The 5,527-nt window shown below is 61.5% G+C and overlaps 1 long non-coding RNA gene across 1 annotated transcript; it reads left to right on the forward strand.

Annotated features, from left to right (window-relative positions):
* The first annotated feature begins 691 nt into the window (after positions 1–691).
* LOC117889090 lies at positions 692–2,707 on the forward strand. The gene is made up of 3 exons (XR_004648405.1): positions 692–823; positions 935–970; positions 2,653–2,707. It is a non-coding gene; the product is annotated as an uncharacterized LOC117889090 (long non-coding RNA).
* Positions 2,708–5,527: the final 2,820 nt, after the last annotated feature.

Genomic DNA, 5,527 nt, shown 5'->3' on the forward strand with positions numbered 1-5,527 from the left:
GGGCCGGGGGGTGGTGAGCGGGCCGGGGGGCCGGCGGGGCTGGGGGGTGCTGAGCAGGCCGGGGGATGCTCGGCCGGGGGTCCGGGGGCCGGCGGGGCCAGGGGGTGCTCGGCCGGGGGCCGGCCCAGGCTGGAAACGCCGGGGGGGCAGCCTGGGCCGCTCCTCCTCCCCCCACACCCCCCCTTACCTGCTTCAGGATTCCCGCGAATCAAATGTTTGCGGGAAGCAGGGGAGGGGGCGGAGTTGGGGCGGGGAATTTGAGGAAGGGGTGGAGTTGGGGCGTGGGCGTGGGCGGGGCTGGGGGTGGGGCCGGGGTCCGGTGGAGTGTCCTCCTTTGGAGGCTCGAAATATGGTAACCCTAGTGTGTGTGGGGGGGTGGGTGCCATCCTCTGCTCTGAGCTGTGGCTCCAGGGAGGCTAGACGGGCCTTTTGGAAAAGGTCAGGGCAGCCTGGGCACCTCTTGATGCCTCCTGAGACTGCCCCATTCCCAGCTGGTCCCCAGACTGGGCAGCTCCCATGTGGGGCTGCGAGGTGATTTGTGGGGGAGGACCAGGCAGCTGCAGGAGAGGATGTGGTTTGCTGGGCGTTGCAGAGAGCTGGCTTTGCTCTGACCACGGTAGATTTGGCCTGGAGATTGCAGAGAAACCATCTGATGGGGAAGAAAGTGGCCGAGCGCATCACGGGCTGCAGCCCCCGGTGCAGTTCCTCATTCCGTTCGCATTTGGGCCTCAGACTGTGTCGAGCTCGGCACCGGGGTGTTGGTGGCAGCGCTGAAGGGCCCCCCACTGCCCTGTCATAGTGTCTGCTCTCACCATCCTCCTCGGTGAGTATCCGAGACAACCAGGGCATGTGCCCATGGGGGGATCTGAGACCAGGGTGTAGGATTCAGTTGCTCTGGGATCTGGTCCCTAATAATGACCCATCTCCTTTCCAGGCTGCTGGCTGGCCGGGCGGAGCGGGGTGTTGGGAGGTGAGTATCTGTGGGGAATGGGGCAGCTGGGGGAATTTCCCCATTAAGGACAAGGGATGTGGGGGGAGGGGGAGGGGTGCCAGTCCCCAAAAAGGGATGACCCTGTCAGATCTCTGCTCCCTCCCACACCCAGAGGTGGAGACTGACATCTCGCCCCACTCATCACAGGGATGGGCACCACACAGGGTGAATTCACCTGCACTCAAAGCTCTGCCCCCCAGGAAATACAGAGTGAAGGCACCAGCCACCCCACAGCACCCCCGCACTGTGCCTGGGGAGCTGGCAGGAGCCCGGGGAACGGGTCAGGCAGAGCAGGGCTGTAAGACGTGGACACGCAGAGGGACTGGAGCAAGGCATCGTTGTGTCTCTCCCTCGGCTTGCTGCACACGCGTGTCACTGCTTTGCTCGTGGGTCAGGCTCAGCCCGACCTGGCGTTCGGAACGTCCCCTGAACGGCTTTGGGAATATCCCGTCCCCAGAGGGGCCGCCGGCACCATGCAGAGCGGAGCTAAATCCCCAGTGGCTGGGAGCGGTTTGGGTCGGAGCAGAGCCAGAGATTGAGCCCCAGGGGTGGGCAGGAAACTGTTAGAACAACCGGGGGATTTTGCAAACGTGTTCTTTTGCGGGGGGCGGTGGGGGGCTGTCCTGGGAGCCGCTTTCTCAAAGGACCTGAATTAGGACAAGGAACCCCACAGGATAGATCTCAGCCCCCTGGAGGTGAGTTAGGGAGGGGGGAGATCTCAGGAGGTGCCCTTGGTGCCCTGGATCCCAGGGGAGACCCTGACTCTGTCTCTGCCCCGTCGCTGACACTCCATGCTGCGGACGGGCGTGGTGGCCTTGCCGGGGTCTGTCTCATGCCCCGTCTCCCTCGCACTGCGGGAAGGCTGCAGAGTCAAACCCTCCAGCACCAGGAAATGCCACAGTTAAGGTTTCCCAAACACCCTTAATTCTGCCCCCTTGTGCACATGCATTACGACATCATCCTTTAATTTTGTGATCACGTACTAATTTTACCGTCCTGGGTCATCAGCCATGTTTGAACCCAGAATATAAGAAAGGACGGGTGTGGGGGGATGTGCATGGAAATCATGGTCAGTTGAAGATTGAAGGTCAGACCCCGTGGTCTTTTGGCTCCCAGCCTGGTGCACCTTCCCCAAGGCTGCAGGGTACATGGAGGGAGAACTGTCTCTCCTCCCCACAGAGACACGGACAAGCTGTGACCTGCATGGCACTTGGCCAGGGTTCACAGTCCCAGGGTTGGGTTTTGCAGGGACCTCAGGTTACTTTCACTGCACTAGATTTCGCCTGCAGACTAGAGACAAGGTGTGAGGGACACAGGAAGACACGAGACATTGTGGACTTCCTGTAGCTGGAGCCACTAGCTGAGCTACTTATTTGGGGCTTTGTGGAGCTGGGGTCCGGGGTGTTGCAGGCAGCGCTGAGGGGCCCCTCACTGCCCCCACCATGGCATCTGCTCTCATCGTCCTCTTCCTCAGTGAGTATCAGAGAAAGCCAGGCCATGTGCCCATGGCGGTGAGGGGATGGGGAATCTGAGACCAGGGCGTGTGTCCATGGGGGGGATCTGAGACCAGGGTCTCTGCCCATGGTGGGGTGGATCTGAGACAAGGGTGTAGGAACGAGTTGCTCTGGGATCTGGTCCCTAATGAGACATCTCTTTTCCAGGCTGCTGGCTGGCCGGGCAGAGCGGGGTTTTGGGATGTGAGTATCTGTGGGGCAGGGGAAACTTTAATGTTCAGGACCTGGAGGGGGAGGGGGAGTGGAAAAGAGGAGCTGAGCCCTGAACCTTCACCCCCAAAAGTCAGTTCAACCTCTTTGTATTGATCCCAGGGGGCTGAGATCAGAACCTGGCCCTGCCCCCAGTGCAGTCGGGGGGTGACTCCTGATTGACGAGGAGGGGGGGAGAGGTGACCAGACCTCCCGTTTTTAAAGGGACAGTCCTGTATTTAACCCTCCTGCAGGTGTCCCGAGTTTTTCTTAAAAACAGGCAAATTGTCCCATATTTTCTGTCTCCCCCATCAGTACTGGCCGGATCCCTGCTTGCAACCACCTGCCAACCGACGGTGAGTGGCGGGCTCCAGTGGCCGATGACGGGGGTGGGTGTGCGAGGCTGGCGGCGGGGCAAGATGCAGCGTGTGGGGCCGGCTGCTCCCCTGCTGATCCATCAGGGCAACCCCCGCTGCACCAGCTCTCAGCCAGCAGGGCCCCACCCCCCATCCGGTTTCTGGCCGGCGCGAGCTGCAGTGGCTGGTGGGTGCGGGGAGGTGCCAGGCAGTGGCCGGTTACATGTTGCCTCTGCTGCCCACCCATCGGCCTTTCTGTGCTCCCCCTCTCCCTGCCTTGCCCCTTCACCACCCGCAGCCCCACTGCTCCTCCATGTCCCCCAGGCGGGGCGCAGCCCAACCCAGCGCTGTGGGGAGAACCAGCCCCTGGTTGGAGTGCTCAGCTCACCCATAGCCTGGCTGGCAGGCTCCTCCCTTCCTTCCCCCACTGCCTCTGGCTGGGCCGGCACCCTGGGAAAGCCCAAGACCCTCTGGCCTGGGGCACTGGCCAGGAGGAGCCAAGCCCAGAGTGTGCCAAAGCCCCACACATCACTGGCATGGGGGAGCCTCTCAGCCCCTCAGCTAAGCTCTGGAGTGGGGAGGGAAGTGATTTCCAGCCTGTTCCCACCCTGAACCTGCAGGCTCCACAGCAGCCCCCCGGGCAGGGGCTTAGCACCCTCTTCACCCCCCAACCCCTCGCCCTGGGTCCTGCCCCCAGGGAGCACGGGGCTGCTCCATCCCCTGGGCACCCTCCCCTGCTGAGCCCCGTCTCTGGCCAGGGTCACTGAGGCCCCTGCAGTCAGGTTCCCTGGGCCCTGGGGCACAATGCAGCCTTAGGGCTTAACCCCTTCCTGCCCACACAGTAGCTGGGGGACAGGAGGCGGCTGGGTTATGTGGGTGGCCAGCAGCAGCCTGGGGGTGTTTGCTGCCTTTCCACACTGTGCGGGCAGGAAGGGACAAGCTGCTTCCATCCCTGGGGGAGAGGGGGCGAGATGAGTTCTGCAAAGACACTGGCCAGGTCATCCCTTCTCCCCCATGCCACCCCTCGCTCTTCCCCGGTGGCTGGAAGCAGCTCCTGTCCCTTCCCTCCCGCACAGTGCCGAAAGGCTGCTGCTGGCCACATTCTGGTATGAACCCTGGCAGAAATCTGGGGGAGGGGGCATGTGACCCTGTGTTCCCCTCCCACCACGTGTTGCCTCGGGAAGACACAGAACCAGGTACCAGGAGAGACTGGTCCATCCCCAGGGGCCCAGCCAGGGATGGAGGATAGAGGGAGGTGTCATGAACTCACAGATCGTGCTCACTCTTGGCCCTGTGCGGGCCGCGGTGGGTGCCCCTTTCAGTGAGACAGTCCTGCTCAGGGGTCCACTCTCTCTCGGGGTCAGGCCCTACCACCTCCTGGAGCCGCACCTCTCTGAGCCTTAGCACATCTGTCTCTCACCGTGGGCCCCCTCAGGGAGTCCACTCGCTCTGGACCCCCCCAGGCCTCCTCCCCCGAAGGGGAAGATGCAACCCTGTTCTCTAGCCCAGAGCGACTCTCAGCCAGAGTAAAACAGGAGGGTTTATTGAGCGACTGAACACAGCACAGGAAACTCTCTGACCCTCAGGCCTGGTCTCCCTCAGCCCAGCACATCCCAGTCTCCCCTGCACCCAGGTAGGCTCTGCCTGCTCCCCCTCTCCAGCCCAGAGCCCCCCTGCTTCCCAGCTGGGCATCTGATATCCATGGCCCCAAGCCCCGCCTCTGTCCATTGTCTTCTCTCCAGGGAAACAGGGTCGTAAACTGGGGCCGCCTCTCCTCTCTTCTGTCCTCTTGCTGGAATCGGCTGGTTAGGTCACTGGGTCCTCACTCTGCAGCCCATTGTCCTCCCACTGGCCAGAACCGGCTGCAACTCCTGAGCTGGGTCTCTGTCTCGGGGTCTCAGGTCACCGGTCGCTGGGGTATCCATCCTCAGGCCATTGACTGGGGTCCCAAGTTCCCTCTCCGGGCCTCTGTAACAACAAACTCCCTCTCCCCTCACCTCGTTAAACCAGTAACACCCGGGGAAACTGTGCCCCACCCCCTCCGCATGCAAACCACTGGAAACCCACAGAAAACAAGAAAATCCCCCATTTCGTCACAGGTGGGCAGGATGGCAGGGAGATTTGGGTCATTCAGTCACCCGCCCTTTGTGAGAGAGGGGTACGGGAGTCTGTGTGTGTGTGAGTGTGAGTAGGGAGACAGTGGATAGGGACCCATGTCATTGAAGGGCACCAGGCATGGAGCTGGCAGGGAGAAAGTCCGGTTGAGAAGGGACAGAGATGGCAGGAAGAGGAGGAGGCAGATAGAGGAAAGACAGAGGCATGAGGGGGAAAGTTACAGGAAGAACCGGGCAGTAAAACACAAAGAAAAACTTATCTCTCACACACCTAAGAAATAGTTAGAAAAATGCAGAAGTAAGAAAACCGCAAGAGAAGTGAAGCACGAATGAAACGTGACAGAAATCAGCTGTGAGCAAAGA

This window comes from Trachemys scripta, chromosome 16 (genome assembly GCF_013100865.1).
Source record: "Trachemys scripta elegans isolate TJP31775 chromosome 16, CAS_Tse_1.0, whole genome shotgun sequence".
Lineage (NCBI taxonomy): Eukaryota > Metazoa > Chordata > Testudines > Emydidae > Trachemys > Trachemys scripta.